General features: G+C 35.9%; 1 protein-coding gene and 1 pseudogene across 2 annotated transcripts in view; both read right to left on the bottom strand.

The window, feature by feature from the left end:
* OLFM3 (olfactomedin 3) overlaps positions 1-18,570 on the bottom strand; it is a 201,113-nt gene that overhangs the window by 104,459 nt on the left and 78,084 nt on the right. The gene's annotated exons all lie outside the window — the stretch shown is intronic.
* LOC112824265 (tRNA-splicing endonuclease subunit Sen15 pseudogene) lies at positions 1,712-2,184 on the bottom strand (annotated as a pseudogene).

Here is an 18,570-nt window from a genome sequence, read left to right as displayed (position 1 = left end):
AATAGTTTTTTGTGATGAGATGGTAAATGGAAAGCTGGGTCCAGGATGTAGGATCCTTTGATTCTAGCCTAATCTTTCCATAATTATGTGACTGCCATATTTTACTTTATTTTTTATTTATTTTTTTTAGATCTCAAGCTATTTTTTTAATTTTAAAACATTATTATAAAAGTAATACAAATAAAGAAAAAATATACTAAATACTAAAGAAAGACAAAGTCATCCATTTATTGCTCTGCCACCCTATTATAAGAACAGTTAGTAATTTATTTTGTCACCCTTTTATTATACGCTTATTATTTTTTCTTTAAATTTTTTATTGTTATGCTAATCACCATACATTACATCATTAGTTTTTGATGTAGTGTTCCATGATTCATTGTTTGTGTATAACACCCAGTGCTCCACGCAGAACGTGTTGCTTGGTGTATTATTTACAGCCATGATCTTACCCATTCACACACTTTCATATCTTGCTTTTTTAATTAAATATTTTCTCATGTTTTTCATTTATTCATTACTATTTTTTAATGAGTACATAATGTACCATTCATTGGCTATCTATATCTGTTCATTAACTATTTCCTTATACCAGGGATTGGCAAACTATGGCCCTGCATTTGTAAATAAAGTTTTATTAGAAAACAGCCATACCCATTTATTTACATATTGTCTATGGTTATTTTTGTACTACAAACGTCACATATGAGAAGTTTTAAGAGAGACTGTATGGTTTGCGAAGCCTAAAATATTTCTCTTCTGCCCTTTACAGAAAAAGTTTGCTGAACCCTTCCTAAAACTTTTAAGTGATTATTATTTTGGCTATTACAATTAATGTCACTTGGAATCTTTGTGCATATAATTTTTTATACTTTAGGCAACATAATTGGGAGGTATTAACAAAAGTGGAATAACTGGGTCTACTTAATAAAGATGTCTTTAAAGCTGACACCATTTCTCACTATCTCACATAATATTCTAACTATGATATAATAAGGGTGGTGGTAATAAGAATGGACAGGAAGGCCCAGTACTTCCTTTACCTAGGTAGGAAGTAATTATTATCGGTAGCACTTCTCTGGTCCCTATTAATCTAGACAGGTATGTAATTTTATTCTGGATGAGTGTATCTTTGCTTTTGACTTAAAGTCAACAGTATATGCCACATAAAAACCAATAGAAAGAAAACTGTTACTTTCTATTGGGGATTTAAAAGGAGACTGAGCACACTCTCCCGAGTGTCCAGGTGTCCATGAAACGCCACTGCAGGCTAGCTGTAGTGGCCAAAAGGCACTGAGAGGGTTGAATTAGAGAAAGGTGAGTCTCAACAATGTGTTAGCAGTAGCAGCAATGAACAATGAGGCAGCTATGAGTGTCGGATGACAGAAGAAACACATGTGTTCCACCCCTCTGAACACATCCTAAACTTCAACTTGTATATAACTGTAATTAAACTGTCTCCAGGTAAGAAAGTTCTAGAGCAACTACCCTATACTTACCAACAGCAACAAAAAAATCTTCTATCTGGGAAAGTTTTACTCTTCAAAAAGAAAAACTTATGGAATAGGACCAGCTTTAAGTCAACCCTAACTATCTCTGAGATGAAAGATGAACCAGGCTGACGGATCTCGAATCCACTCTCACAGTAAGCATCAGGAAGATAGATGTCAGGAAGACATCAGGACATAGGTGTCATCTTCTAAGGGAAATATTCTGAGGGTCTGGCAGCATAAATCCATCAGTAAGTTTATGATAGACTATTGTGGAATCAGACTCCACTATGGCCAAAGTAAAAGACATTGGCAAATTTGGATCACTTTGCAATTTTCCGAAATGCCTTCAAGATCTCCCTTATCCTGTTATGGCTGAGGGAAGCACTGATGGGTGTAGGCACCACAGTCCGTAATCCTTCTTCTATCTCAGCTGGAGATCTGGGTATCCAACACAATTTACTTCATGCCAAATTTACTCTCCTTGAGGTCCAGGTAAACCAAGAATGCTATGTAAACTCGGCTGGCATCTCCTATATCTAATTCCATCATTTCTAAATACTTTGGGTGGGTGCCCATCCAGGCGTCCTCGGGGGCCCATGAGTGGGCGCCGCCGCCGCCTCCGCGGAGAACGCCGTCCGGGCCCAGACCGCTGCAGCCCGGGGTGGGCTCGGAATCGCCGCGCTCCGCCATGTGGGGCAGAGCGGCGAGCCGGTGGCGCACCAACGTGACTACCGTATTTTACAAACACAGTGATAAGATCATGGAAAAACCTCACACTTTCCAGGTCCCGCAAAACTAGATCAAGAATGATTTCTTATCCTAAGCAATGGCAGCTTGTAGATGGAGATTACACAGTGTTTTTGACAAAAGCTAAGCTTTTGACAGAAGAAATGGAAATCGACTTCAATCATTTGGAAATCTGACAGCTAGATTCACTCACCTGACCTTCAGTCATCTTCACTACCATCAGTGACCAGATTTGAATATGACATACATATATATACTCACATATATATAACCAAATATACACATGCATTTAGAATGTGATATATATGAATGCATATGTGCATACACATATGCAAATGTCAGGCATACATATACATCTATATGTTTTCAAGCTAAACTAGTAGAGGTCTTTGGGGTGCTCATTGATTATTTTTCTTAGTCACATTTAATTTTTTTCATGCTTTAATCTCTTCAATTTAGAAATAAAAAGGTTCAGTTTTCCAGCCATTCTCTGTGGCAAAAAAAAGGACTACAATTGAGCTAAAAGATACAAGGGACTATTTGACATGTAATCTTGAACTAGGTTCCCACTATAATAGCAATATTTTTTGTACTTTTCAAAAATTTTGCCACGGGATCCAGATAAAATCATAAGCTGATGGAGATATTTAAAGTCACTTAAACATGGTAAAAGGGGGAATGTCAAAGGAATTTAAAATTTTTCATCTCTGCAAAGACTATAGTTAAAATACACCTGCCTACATACACACATACCAATCACATGTCAATTATTAGATTTAATTATTAGGACTATTTCTGTATATCTTGAAAGCAAAATCATCATAGTGACAATACCATTCTGCGTAGGTGGTATTAAATGCAGACAATGGAATGTGGTTTCAAAATTTGCCTTACTCTTGCTGACTGCTTGACCTTACTTGATGTTATCTGTGCAGACAATAAAAGAAAATAACCCAGGTTACCCTGACTTTGATAGTTGTTTATGTGGTTTTAATTAGCAGAATTGCAGAAGGGACCCAGCCCACCCAGCAAGGCTAGCAAAGGGAGGTCTCCAGGTGGGTTCCAAATAACATGTTTATAAATACTCATTTTAAAGTTTTTTTTTTTTTCTAACATGCGTCATTGGCATTACTGCAATGTCAAAGCTTTTTTGGAACTTGGACCCTTGTCTGCTCTAAGGCTAACTTCTAATGAAGAGGGGCAAAAGTCCCCGATCAGTCTGGGGCAACTCTGGTTCTCTATTTTGAGCTCACAAGAGTCTTTTTGCAAAAGGAAGAAGGTCCTTGGGATCTTTAGAAAGTTTCATTTCTCTTCAGAGAGACCCTTGGAATACTAAGTTACTTAAAATTTTGATCCATGTCAAATGAAATTTTCTACATGCCCATCAGCCTCCTCTCACATACTGTTACTTTAACTGTATACAGCATCCAAATATATTAACTGAAGAAATGTTAGATGGAGATATTTATTTATTTATTTATTTTTATTTTTTTATTTTTTTAAAAGATTTTATTTATTTATTTGAGAAAGAGAGAATGAGAGATAGAGAGCACGAGAGGGAAGAGGGTCAGAGGGAGAAGCAGACCTCCGCTGAGCAGGGAGCCCGATGTGGGACTCGATCCCGAGATTCCAGGATCATGACCTGAGCCGAAGGCAGTCGCTTAACCAGCTGAGCCACCCAGGCGCCCTGGAGATATTTATTATTTGCAAAATTAATCTACTTAGAATTTATTTTCCTCATTAAATATTTTCCTCATTAAATATGGAGATATTCAAAATTTAACACTCAAATACCATTTATTTTTCCATCGTGTTCTAGATATTAAAATTTGATTTATCTGTCTAACTTCATTTAATCATCACACAAGCCTTTGAGGGAAAATATTTTAGCCTCATCTTAACAGGTGCACAAAATGAGTTTTAGTTTAAGTGGTTTGATCACAAAAAGTGGTAAACACCTCACCAGGCAGAACTAAATCTTTTCTCAGTGGCCTTGCTGTTCTTGACTGTGCTATGTGTCGACACCAGAAAAACATCTGGAACTAAATCAGCAAAGGCAGATATTGTAAATCAGCGGAAGGCAGATATTGTGAATAACAGTCCAGACTAAATCAGTAAATAGTGGGAGAGGGTAAGTGATATGTGCTCAGAGTTCTTGAATGGCTTTATACCTTTTGTTGGAAGAAGATACAGACAGAAAAACTGGTGAGCCCAGGTGTTTCTCAGGGCAGCAATACTGCACACATGGATCTCTTTTGGATATCCTTAGAGGTGTTTTTCGTTGACACAATGAGGCATGCTAGAACTGCACTGGAATGGAAGGAAGTTTTGGTGAGTTGAATGGTGGCTCCCAAAAAGGTGTGTCCATGCTCTAAACCCTGGAACCTGTCAATGCTGCCTTATTCGGAAAAAGGATCTTTGCAGATGTAATTGAGGTAAGGCTCTTAGATGAGGTCATCGCAAATTATCCAGGTGAACCCTAAGTCCGATGACAAGCATCCTTGTAAGAGACACACGGAGGGACACAGACATACAGAGAACAGGAGGAGGTAATGTGACCACAGAAGCAGAGATTGGAGTGATGGCACCAGGAGCTGGAAGAGCCCAGGAATGGTTTCCCCGAGAGACTTCAAAGGTCCTGTGGCCCCACTGATTCCTTGATTTCAGACTTTTGGCTTCCAGAACTATAAGAAAATGCATTTCTGTTATTTGAAGCCACCCAGTTTGTGGTAATTTGTCATAGCAGCCCCCAAAAACTAATACAGAAGTGTGTCAGACATTTTTGGGTCCCATTTCCACTTTTCCTGTACCTTCTTTTTTCAGCTTTTCCTGTAGATTTACTGTCTCCATTCAGCTACACAATCTGTCTCTCACTCTTTGTCCCTGGGCTTCTTTGCTGCCATTTGTGGGACATCTGTGAGAATCCCCTCATAACGCTGACAGCTTTAAGTGGCTAACTGACAGGCCACACGTATTGCAGATTGAAGGACAGTCCCAAATTAAAAAAAAAAAAATCCCTGGATGCCTCAAGGCATTCAAATATTCGAATAGGCACTAACATAGGCAAAAATCCTGTTTGTAATTATTTGGTCCTGGAAATAACACAATTTTTTTTTGTATAAATGGAAAATATTTTGACATGCTTCTGCTATAAACTGAGTTTTCTGGGAATATATTCACCATGTAAATTGAAGGAAGAATGTATTTGGTTTAGTCTGGAATTCTACCAAGACTATTTTACCATTTTTTAAATTTCCCACTAACTAATCCAATGTGCTTCATTGGCAACAATATGTGAGTTGTCCATACCACACATTTGATTAATCTTCATTTGTAACCCTCACACTTCTATACATATAGGTGTAGCATTTGGTTACCTAAATATGTCTTTCAATATTCAAAGGCATAGTGTTCCATTACTATTACTTGTCTTATGTATCTCAGTTATATTATAATTAGGTCATTATATTAAGTTTTTAAATTTGAGTGCCAGTAGGTTATGTTGTCTTGTGTGTAGGTTGATAGTATTTTTTTTTTCTTCAAAGAATTGTTTTGGGGCATTAAAAATGTTTCTAATAAAAGTGTTTATATTGGTTGGGAAGATGTTACTATCCCCTGAGCTAGATAGATGTCTTTAAAGGCAGATTTGATTCTAAGTAAAACATAGAGTCATCCAGTAAGGTTCTATGCACCAAAGAAGCATAGTACTTTTTGAGGAAGACCAGACCATGTTTTATGATTTTCATGCATAATGTTAAGATTTTTTTTCTTATTTGTTGTTCTAAAGAAGCTTCAACTCTACAGTTAAATAATCCTCTTCATCATCACAAGATGTTTATTAAGTGTGTCTACCGTGTAAAAATACATTCTGAATGGACTATCAAAATTGTAAGTTCAGACTTCTGTCCTGAAAAATTTATCAACAGCATGAACTGCAAAACATATATACATAAACTAGACTTAAAATCATGGTTAACTGTGTCATTTTCCTAGCTTTGTTCTCTGGTTAGTATTTGTGTGTCCTTTTAAGTTTTTTTTTTTTTTTTGCCAGTATTTTCTTAGATTGTGAAGTCCTGGGGGTTTGGGACCATATTTAAATAATTCTCTTTGTAGAACCTTGAAATAACACAATGCAGAATTAGTACTTTAAAATTCTTTTTGATGAAGGAATGAAATTATGCCTAAATCCTTGATAGAAATCACCACTATTTCCAAATTATATAACTGCTATATTTAAAGCTTCTGAAATGGAGTAATTAGTAAAAACTAAGATTCAGTGATGCCTTTGGGGAACTTGGAGTTCTAGTGAGCAATTTTTTTTCAGTCACAATCCAGAAAAGATGTTCACTCTATAGACTTACTGGCATTGTAGTGTTAAAATATTTGAAAGGAAAACAGCACAATGGCATAGCAAGTCATAATGGTAATATTTTATGAATCTCGTTACTATTTCATGCATAGCTGCCCTGTGAATAGAGGAATTATAAATACAGTTAATGATTTACTAGGGAACTCAGTGGGTATCCTTTGAACAAAATGGAAGCAAAATCTGCCAGGGCAGAGGCATAATCTCCTGAAACTTAAATAAGGTGATATTTGGTGAGTGGCAAAGAAGATAAGGGGAAAGGGTGGTGGCATATTAGAATGAGACATTTTAATTTAACCAAAGAAAATTAATATTGAAAACAGGGTAGTCAATACTAGAAGACCAACATTCAAATCCAGAACGGTGAGTTGAGGCCTCATGGCAAATTAAGAGGCTTTTGTGATAAAACAGATAAAGGTCTGGAATCATGTGGCCATTTTACTTGCTCTTGGTAGAGAGAAAAAAAGATTTACTTTAAGAACCCTGATGACATGTCTACCTATTAACTATAATACAGTGGAAGGAGAAGAAGCAAAATTAACAGGATATGGGTTTTTATTTTTGTGCTTGTTGCCCAATTTGAACCTTAAAATAGCCCTCCAGGTTTGTCAAGTAGGTACCAAATACTAATTGAGCACTTACTGTAAAGAGACAATAATGAGCTATACAGACACAGTTAATGTGTTAAGGAATTAATGCAAAAAAAAAAAAAAGTAACTGCCCAATTCTTAGGGAAGAGGAAATCCTGTCTAAGTCAGATTAAGGAGCCAGCACAAAACCACCAGTCTTTGAATTACTGGGGGAGAATTTTAACTTGAGTCTGGAGATTTATTTGAGTCTTACACTTAAAATTGTAAGATTTCAAATGACTTCTTTGAACTTGCTCCTGTATTTTGAATCTCTAACCTTAGCTGGATAATTTCAAAAGATTTTATTTAGAAGTTCAAGTTGTATTGTTAATTTCATATAGAATGCATCGGTTATTAATATTAAAAATATCACAAGTAGTGAAATTTTGGCAATGAAGCATGACAGACACTCGGCCAGGAGGGAAAGAGGGTTTATCAAACACCTCTTTGTTCTGCCTGACGTTTTCTTGATCCACATATTTATTCTAGTTACTACTCTGGCAGTGAACTGAAAGCATCTATTTCTTGGCCACATCAAATGACTTTTTTCAGATTTCTCTGCTTTGGGGCTTCTCTACTGCTATCTTTTGGAATGCCTGCTGGAACCCACTCAGACATTTGAACTCATATATGTGCAAATTTGGAAGTGCAAGGAGTTTAACATTGCGAATCTTAACCAATAGGAGACGTCACCCAAAGGATAAATACTCTTCTATCCATCCTTTGTGTAAGTAGTTTGAGGTGCATTCAACATGGTTTTTCAGAGGGTCTTCAGCAAGTTTGAGCCCCGGCTGCCATCCATTTAATCTTTACAACAACGTTATGAAATAAGTTTTACTATTATCCATACTTTAAAGATGAGGAAACCAAAGTTTAGAGATGTAAAGCGAAATGCCCAAAGTCAGAGTTTCTTAATGGAGGTCTTGGGGTTTTGAACTTACATCTATGTGATTTCACAGACTACACTCATTCACTGAATGAAGCAATGCAGTATGGCTGCCTCTGTTGGCTCTAGGGATTTAAGGCAGAGGTGGAGAAAGCCAGGAGGATGCCTACAGAGAAAACCATATAATTAAGGTACATGAAACCTTGTATCTTTTTTTTAAGATTTTATTTGTTTATTTTAGGCGGGGAGAGGGAAGGAGGGGGAGAGCGCAAGTACGAGGGGAGGGACAGAAGGGGAGGGAGAGGGTTTACACAGAGCGTGGAGCCCCACATGGGGCTTGATCTCATGACTGGGAGATCATGACATGAGCTGAAACCAAGGGTTGGATGCTTAACTGACTGAGCCACCCAGGCGCCCCAAATCTTGTGTCTTCCAATATGGTATAATTTGAATAAAATCCACGTGCTAGATTCTACCCATCACCTTGCATCTGCTACCTTCCTTGATAATCCAGATTTCCTCCATTAAATATTTATCAGATCTTCAAGATCTGTTAAAACGTAAGTACTTTTTGGAAAGTTATAAATCAAACTCTGAGAGGCTAGTTGTCAGTCAGCTGACAGCAATAGCTGTGAGAGAGTGGAATCCATTACCAGGATACCAAAAACACAGGGAGGGAACTGACACAAAAGAGGTAAAGGAACTACAAGGTCAGATTTCACTCATATATTTTCTTTAAGGTGGTCCTACCAGTAATTGTAAGGAGTATGAGATTTCAAAGCAGAGATTACTTTAAAAGTGCTACTTTCTCCCTCCTAACACACTATAATGCCAACCTAAAGATTAATTAGTGGGAAAGCCTCCTGATCTGAACAGTCCTGAAAGTGTTTAAGGAGCAAAGCAATTTCTAAAGCAGTGCTCCAAGTTTAGCTTTCTAACTTTAGTTAGGATATAAAGAAATAATTATATATCTGGCTTAGTCATAATTGCACCATCTTCCCTCTCATGAAAGGCTGCAGATTATGTAACTGCAGCTATTGATTTTCCACATCAGACACTTTAATTGAAAGGTTAAGAGGAAACTGGATCAGCAAAGTTTGAGGTTACTAATTCTGCATTAAATAATTTGGGACTTAAACTCCCTCAACAGACCAGAGGCCAAGAAATTTATAAGAACAATTTCACTTCTTGGGGAAGGAGTATTACTATTACCAATCAATGGAAGATATTTACAGCCTGGACTGAAATAAAAGACATGAACTCTATGTAATCTTAGCTTTTGAATGGAATGTTCTGGCATTATTTGTTTTTTTGCTGATTGTGATAAAGACTGTGAAAGACCCTATTGCCACTTTACAGCTGACATTGTGTTTCACTGTCATTGACATTTAGGGCACTCAGGTGAAGAAGATGATGTTAGAATGATCATGTAGTAGTTATTGGCATACAGAGTTCAATCCTTAATCTTAAAAATCCTACAGGAAAAAAAAATCAATACCCATTAGTCAACTGTCAAAAATACTGATACGGAAAACCATGAAGTAGCAATAGAAAGCAATATCTTCCATCACCATTAAGAGTGGAGATCTTCTGAAAATTTAGCACCACAATAAAATGATTAAAATGCTTCAGGAAAAGAAATGAATTGAATGAAAAAATATAAAAAGGACGAGGAAAGATCAAAACATTACTAAATTTAGACATTTCTCATAGGACTCATTGTGAAACTCCAAATATATTCCCTGTATATTGAGTTAATTAATGCTATACTTGAGGCACAGAACTGAAAATTAAATATAAAGAACTAAATATTTACACTGAGAACCTTATACAGAATTTCAATTAATTTTTTGTCAGTATTTTTCAAGTAGGTTGTACATTACCTATATCATCTCCTTTTCATAAAACATTGAGACATACATAAATAATTAAATCAATTGCTTATTTAACATTATGGTGAATTGACATCTACTAGCTCTTACTCATCCTGCAAGTCAGCCTCACTGATGCATCATCATGAAGCCATTCTTTTTTTTTTTTTTTAAAGATTTTATTTATTTATTTGACAGAGAGATAGCAAGAGCAGGAACACAAGCAGGGGGAGTGAGAGAGGGAGAAGCAGGCTTCCCGCCGAGCAGGGAGCCCGATGTGGGGCTCGATCCCAGGAGCCTGGGATCATGACCTAAGCCGAAGGCAGACGCTTAATGACTGAGCCACCCAGGCGCCCCCGTCATGAAGCCATTCTTGATGCTTTTTGTCTGATTTGGGTTTTGCATCTCTTGCTTCCATAGCATGCTGTCATACCCAATTTTTAGTAGGATTTGCCACATTATGTTTGAATTTAAATGTCAATCTCTTCCAGTATACTAGATGTATAACTGTGGTTAGTGACCGTATTCTATACAACTTGGTAATACACTGCTGTCTCAGTATTGCTTGGTGGATGGCAATGTCTGGTATCCAACAATATTTGTTAAACTGGACTGAGTCACAAATTTGGGATTTAACCCATCCAATTCTTCATCCCTGACATCCTAGTTTTTAGAATACTGTTTCAATAGAATTGGGTTAGCTCATTACTTTGGAGTAATGTTCCAGTGACCTGTACCACCACAGATGTCACTTTTAATAATGCTGTGATATCAGAAATCACTCAAGGGTAAGAATATGCTAAAGCAGGGATCAAACAACAAGATTTTAATGCTGTGTAGATGGAGCTGAAGGGTGAAAGCCTGCATGGGGCTCCTTCCAGCCTTTAATATACAGTAGTGGTCAAAACAATAAAAGAGTGTTTCCAAATGGTCTGAAGTAGAAGCATTGAAAGTATAATATACACATATACTCATGGAATTCAGATGTGAAAACATATTTGACAGAAAGAGATTGGGAAATTTCTTTGTGGAATAGTAATTTAAGTGTTTGACAGTTTGGGTAATGTTTGCATTATTCATCACTATGTACTCAATGAGGACACTTGTTTTTTTATCATGGTTTTATTATGCACTTGGCCTACTAAAGTATATATATATATTTCAAGTAAAATCAGCAAACATTAATAATTTTAAGAGCTCCAGAAATTAGGTACATACCAACATTACAGGTTCATGGTACATGGTATATCATGTGCATTTTATTATACGTGTTGTTGATGAATTAATAGAATGTATTAGAATACCAAGTACAAAGTTGCATGAAAGAAAATCAATTTGATTTTTAAGTGACAATAAATGTAAGTGAATGTCAGTATTTTATTGACAGTTGGGCCATTATGCTATCAAGGTACATAAAATACTTAAAAACTTTATTTCGTGTCCTTATCTAACTAGCTAGAATTATTATCTTTTAGTTTAGTTTAATTTAGTTTTTTGAGAATTTGCTTTGAATAATTTTTATATTGTGATTCTCTTAGGATTTGAACTGTCCAAAAAAAGAAAGCATCTTTGAAACAAGTAAAAGGCACTGATAAAGAGGGTTCTGTTATCTTGGGTAAATGATGAAAGTATACCATTGAAACAGTGAAGCAATTTATCTTAAAATTCCTGCTTATTTCTCTACTCTTGAAGAACTTAATGATCATAATCATTGGATATAGCTAAAAATACAATAACTCTCCTCTCTTAGAAATAGCTCAAAACCCCTCCTAGAAAATAAGTTGGCAAATATTCAAAACATGGAAAAATTGATGTATGTTAAAATAAAGTAATAATCGTCTTTGCAAGGTAGAATGGTTCATTTCCTATTGCTGAAAACTGCATTGAGTTGAGGATATTCCAGCTTTGGCATCCTATCAAAAGTATATTTCTATACACTTGCCAATTCATTGGGAACTTTTATCCTGAAAATAGATCATTGTAATGTTCTCAGTAAGACAAACCCATTGTTGTGAATTAATGCCAGATTTATCTGTGCTATTAAAATTATTATGAGTATTAGCACAGCTATTAATAACACCACTTTGTGGTTTTCAAAGAACTTTTCATTTGTATTGCCTCATTTGATTATTTCAGCAACTCTGAGAGGTACAAAGTACTGGTTATTATTATCCTCATTGTATATGTGGGAAACTGAGTCATAAAGATTGAATTGACCCAGACAGTCATACAAATGCTGTGATTCATTGATTAAGAATATTTCTAACTTTAAAAATAGTAGAAATATTTATTAAACATTTATTCTGGGCAGTCACTCTGACCTCCTAAAATAGTTACTGTGTATTGCATGTTTACTTTGTGTCCAATACTTTGACAGACCTTATCTTTAAGAGTGCAAACTAACTTTCAAAGATAGATATTGCTATCCTCTTCTTCCAAGTGAGAATGCAGAGAAAAGTGACATAATAGGTTTTCAATTTCGGTCTGTTTGACTTCCAAGTTCAAGCTCTTCCTCCTGACATATTACTTCATTTAATTCTCAACCCGTCCTTCTGAGAGAAGTTATAGTGGTCCTCTCTTTTTATAATTCTGGAGGTACTCTCAAGAGAGTTAATGTAGGAGACAGACATATATATATAAGGAATTGGCATTCTGGCTGGCTGAATTTTCAGTTTTCATGATTGTTAACAATATTTTTGAAATAGATAGTTAAAATTCCTGCCTTCCTAAAAATAATAAGAGTAATTGGAATTTTTGCTGATGATGGTTACTTTTCAATTCCTATGGAAAATTATTTTTATTTATATTTTGCATTATTTTTGTAAAGTTATCGAAGGTAACAAATTGGTTCTAATCTGAACTGACATATATGACTGAATGTTTTTAAAAATAAATCATTAAATATTGAGGGTTTTTTATCACTGAGAGACCTGGGTAATTTGTTTATTATTAAGCACCGACTATGAGCCAGATATTAAGCTATATACTGAGTATACCTATCCCTATTTACTGAGAATGTACTAATTATACCTATATACTGAGTGTGTACTGACTATACCTGTAGCAAAGGAGACACATGAACAAACTAAACACATAAACTAGATTTTACAACAGCAGGGCATTACAGAGTTCTGGAAAATATCAAATGAAATCTGTAATACATTTTAAGTTTAGTATGAGGAAAATGCTTCACTGAGCTACGAACAATACAATATTGAGTAATATGTCTAAAGGAATCACGAACAGGAAAGCAGTTAAATAGACTTATATTACTTGTTAAATAAAATATAATCATCAGACAATTTTATTTTCAGACAATTTTATTTTTATTTTATTTATTTTATTTCAATTTTATTTATGTATGATTTGATAGTACAATATTTTATATGTGTTGAGAGGTTAGTATATTTCATAGTTAAATCAAGAGTTAAGATCTCAGTGATTTTTATACTAAGCCTAAATTGCAGTATCATCTGTTGTAGTGACAGGGCTGTGACAGGGTTGTAGGGTTGAAATAGAATACAGCATTGTTTATAAAGATAGTCACAGACTGTTTTGTATAACAGGAGAGTTGTTTTCAGAAAACACTTCTTTAAAAAAGATAAATTATTATTGCACATATTTTTTGGACATCATGCCAAAAATAAAAGCAATCAACATAGTTTACAAGTCACAATAATACTGCTGAAATTTTAAAGAAATATTGAATTATGTTATTACTTCTCTGATTAAAAATACACAAAAAACATACAAATCCTGGCATGCAATTATATTAAAAATCTGTGGAAATCGAACAGTGTATTTATTTGAATGTTTAGGAATTATAATAGTATCCTCCTGCATAGGAAAAGGTCACATAATTTATAATCATTCAAGGTGTCTTTTATTTATGTTGATAAATTCATTTTTCCTTGAAAAAACATTAAAGATAAATACCACATTTATCATTTTCTCCTTTGGGAACTCCTTCACAGACATTTTATAATTACTGGTCTAGTTTTGACACAATACTTAAATATTAATTAATTTTCCAAAGAAATTCAACATTCATTGAGTACCTGCTTGTAGGCAAGGCATTATAGAGATCTATAAGAAATAAAGAGATAATTAAGACCAGAGCATGACTTCAAAGAGTTCACAGTTTACTGAGGGATATAGACAAATACAGATTCCTCATGGTGCTTTAGTTATCTGTTGCTACTATAACAAATTACCACAAACTTAGTGACTTACGACAACAGAAATTTATTATCCTACACTTTTCTAGGTCAGTGGTCTGAAATGGATCTCCCAGAGCTAAAATTAAGGTGTTAACAGAGCTGTGTTCCTTTCAAGCTTCCAGGAAATAAACTGCTTCCCTGCCTTTTCTACCTTCTGAAGTCTCCCTGCATTCCCGTACTCAAGGCGGCTCCCTTCCATCTTCAAATCACATGACTCCAGTCTCTACTTCTATCACATATTTTCTCTGAGTTTCCTGACTTCTTCTTTATTCCTTTCATTTATAGAGACCTTCGTGAGTAAGTTCAGCCCACCTGGATAATCTAGGATAATCTCAAAATTTTTAATTTAATCACATCTGCAAAGGCCCTTTTTCCATGTGAGGTAACATATTTACAGGTTCTGGGGATTAGAATCTAATCACATCTGCCTACTAGAAATGGTGATATGCTAAATAGATTAATACCTATATCTTATATTTTAGATGTAGACATGGACACACACAAATTCAGTGTTTAGGTTGTCTTAATCTATTCATATAGAAAATATTTAAATATTAATAGAGAAGATTATAAGACCCAAAGTTTAACATATTCAATTAAATAGGCAAAGGGAGGAAGGAAATTTGTTGATAATGTATAGGTTTAGTTAATGGACTTACATATATATTTTCAATTCACTGTCACATGCCAGCTAACTGACCTTAATTTTATTTACAAAGTCTTATTATCAGGGGACAAACACAACCAGATAATGGAACCTAATTTGGTCTTTATTTAATTCCCTGTGTTGAAGTGTAAAACAATGAATCAGTAGGTTTGAAAGAAATTTTAACATGCGTAATTATCTAATCATAAATCTTTAAATGTCTTTATAGACATCTTTTGGCTCTACATACAACTCTACCAGCCCATTTCTCTGCTCCTCCTAAAAGTAAAATGCCTTGAGTTTTCTGAACTGTCTCCGATTCTTTTCTTCCCATTCCACTTTGAACCTATGCCGGTCATTTTCTGTCCCCTCTACTTCACGGGAACTTTCCTGGTCTGGGACCCGTGAACACTACACTGCTGAAGCAGAGGTAATCTCGGGCCTCACTTTCCTTGCTCATCTCAGGGATGTTTGACACAGATGTTCATTCTTTTTTCCTTGAACTATTGTCTTCATTTGACAACTAGAATTCTTCCTTACTTCTCCTATTCTCTCACCATCCTTTTTCAAACGTCACTCTTAATAGAAGCTCTTTGCTGGCTATCCTATTTAAATGGTAATGTTTCCCTATTAATTCAGCATTTCCTGTTCTTTTGTGCTTCAGTTTTCCTCATAGTAATTAACACAGTATAGTATACATCTTCTGCACTTATTTATTTTTTCTATTGTCTCTCTCAATAGAAGATGAATTCCATGAGGTTTATTTATTTAATTTAGAGAGAGTGTGTGTGAGTAGGGCGAGGGACAGAGGGAGATAGTCTTCAAGCAGACTCCCCATCTTGGGGCTCAGTCCCACAACCCATTAGATCATGACCTGAGCTGAAACCAAGAGTTGGAGGCTCAGCCAACTAAGCCACCCAGGTGCCCCTATCTGTTTTACATTTCCAGTTTCAAGAATAAACTGGCACAGTGAAGGCATTCAGTGAATGTTTATTAAGTGGATTAATATATGTAGTCCAAAGCTTAATGTGAAGTAAAATATGTTTACTCCTCACTCTTCCACTTAGAAAATCTAATAATGAAAACAAGCATACAGATTTTTTTTTTTCCTTCTGTGTTTAGGATCTGATTCCAAAGGAATTTACAGTCTGGGCATTGGTAGGTAGTTAGTGACTTGCTTGTACTTTTCCAGTCAGGGTCCACTTGCCAGGTGATGTAGGTATGGGGTAAGTGCGTTTCTGCTCCTGTCAGGGCGCTTGCGTCAGCCAACCTTAGAGTTGCTTATGGTGCTGTAATATAAATAACAGAGACCCATAACCAGTTTCTTCCTCACTGTCAGTCAGGCTGTTGCTGACAGCAACCAGGTGGATCCTGTTTTTTGTTTGTATATTTTATAAGTATATGTAAACATCCCAAACCATTACAGTTTCTTTGTTTTTCTCAAAAACTTGTTCTTCCTGTTTTCATTACTTCTATTATCTGTATAATATTCTATTAATCAGTCTGTTCATGCTATTCACTTTTGTCCTCATTGAGAATTCTTCACATGCCCAGATAGGAATGCTTTTACTGCTTTTCTTGTTCTCAGCATGACACTTAGCATTTACAGATGTTCAGTGTTGAGTGAAAAATACAAGATAAAAGTTGGTAGTAAAGCACAATAATAAAATGTTTGATAAACTCAAATTAGAGATATGATAATTAAAATATCAAATAATTGATAATATACTTTTAGTAGGTTAAAATCTTGAAACTAATAACCTTCTGTTAAGGCTGGTGGGCCTGATGATCTCTTGATTCAGAGCAATTTTCCTGTGGGACAATGAGACTAAAGGGGTCAGAGGCTCGACTCTGACATATAGACCCTAAATTCCAGGTGCAAAGGAAACATTTGGAAGAACAGAGGCTGCTGCAAGGGTCTTTGTCTCCTTCCAGTGTAGAGCTTCACTGGGCTGGAGAGAGAGGAACCACAGTAGGGAAGTGTGGTTACAACTGGTGTCATTGAGAAGAGGCTCACACTTGGCCCCTTGTGGGGTAAAGTATGTTAGAACCCCCAGAGAGGCTTGGAGCAGAGGGCAGTTGGGCTCATTTCCATCGGGGACCAATGACTCGATAAGCCTTAGAGTTCTACCTTTCAACGACAGTGTGGTAAATCCTTCATAAGGAATAATTATACAATTTGCTGAGCATGACAGATGCAGTAAAGACATTATCTAATTTTATCTTTGCAACAGGTGTGTACGAACTGATGAGGAAACTGACATTCTGAGAGTTTAAGTAACTTGCCTAAAATTGTACTGCACAGGAGGGTGTGATCTCCACAGTCAGATTCCCTGGGTGTGAATTCAGGTTCTACTTCCTAGCAGTTGTGTTCCTGGGGAAAGTTACTTAATGCTTCTATACCTCATTATTTTAGTGCTAATAATTATATCTGTTTTATACAGTTCTTATTAGGATTAAATGAGTTAATATATGTAAAGTGCTTCAGTCTTAGTAGGTGCTTAATAAATGTTGACTCTTATATTGCAGAGTTAGGACTCAAACTGAGGCTCATCTTACTCTAGCCCATGCTTTGAAGAACATATGTATGGTTCCCAGATTACCTTCTTATTTTAAGAATTGAAGAGGGATGGGATGAGTTGACTTTCAAGAACAGCAGCTCCCTGATTCTGGCTAAGTAGGGCTGGCTGAGGTCCAAGCTGACTGGTTAGGCTTTTCTTTTATGAGGATATTCTGCTTGACTTTACCTCCTCATTTCTTCATCCTCTCTATGGCTAGTCCTGGAGCCATTCAGAACCATTTTTTTCCCCCGTGAATATCTGTCAGGGATCGCTTGTATTTGTCTTCTGTAGAGTAAGAGGTATTAAAATTCTTACAGTGAAAGCCCCACCCGTCTCTAAAAATGGGTTATTTCCTGGGATGTTTTTCTCTCAGAGATAGCAAACGTGCCTATGGATACGTAAACCATTCTTTTGAATCAGGATCTGCAGAAATGTGAAGAGCAATTTGTGAGATGAAATAAAAAAAAATAGCTAACATATATAGCGTTTATGATTTGGGAGGCACTGTTCCAAGCACCTGGCATTCAATAACTCAGTTAGCCCTTACAGAAACCCTGTGACTATTTGCTGTCATTTCTTCCAGCATACAGATGATTAAACTGCAGCTCTGAAAGCAACTGACTCAAACTAGTAAAGTTATAAAATCTGCAGTCTGACTACAGGGCCTCTTGGCTAAACCATGAAACTCAGAGGCTTCTTTCCACATATTTTCTGGATGTCAGTTAGTCTTGTGCAGCTACCAGCACCCTTTATTTCTTTTTTTTTTTTTTTTTTTAAATTTTTTATTGTTATGTTAATCACCATATATTACATCATTAGTTTTTGATGCAGTGTTCCATGATTCATTGTTTGTTCATAACACCCAGTGCTCCATGCAGAACGTGCCCTCCTCAATACCCATCACCAGGCTAACCCATCCCCCCACCCCCCTCCCCTCTAGAACCCTCAGTTTGTTTTTCAGAGTCCATCATCTCTCATGGTTCGTCTCCCCCTCTGACATACTCCCCTTTTCTTCCTCTCCTGTTATCTTCTTCTTTTTCTTTTTTCTTAAAATATGTTGCGTTATTTGTTTCAGAAGTACAGATCTGTGATTCAACAGTCTTGCACAATTCACAGCGCTCACCGTAGCACATACCCTCCCCAATGTCTAT

Source organism: Callorhinus ursinus, unplaced genomic scaffold, assembly GCF_003265705.2.
Source record: "Callorhinus ursinus isolate GAN/ISIS: 27379988/994484 unplaced genomic scaffold, GSC_fseal_2.0 scaffold9, whole genome shotgun sequence".
NCBI classification, from domain to species: domain Eukaryota; kingdom Metazoa; phylum Chordata; class Mammalia; order Carnivora; family Otariidae; genus Callorhinus; species Callorhinus ursinus.
The sequence above is the reverse complement of the archived record's forward strand: the minus strand, read 5'-3'. Positions and strand labels throughout refer to the sequence as shown.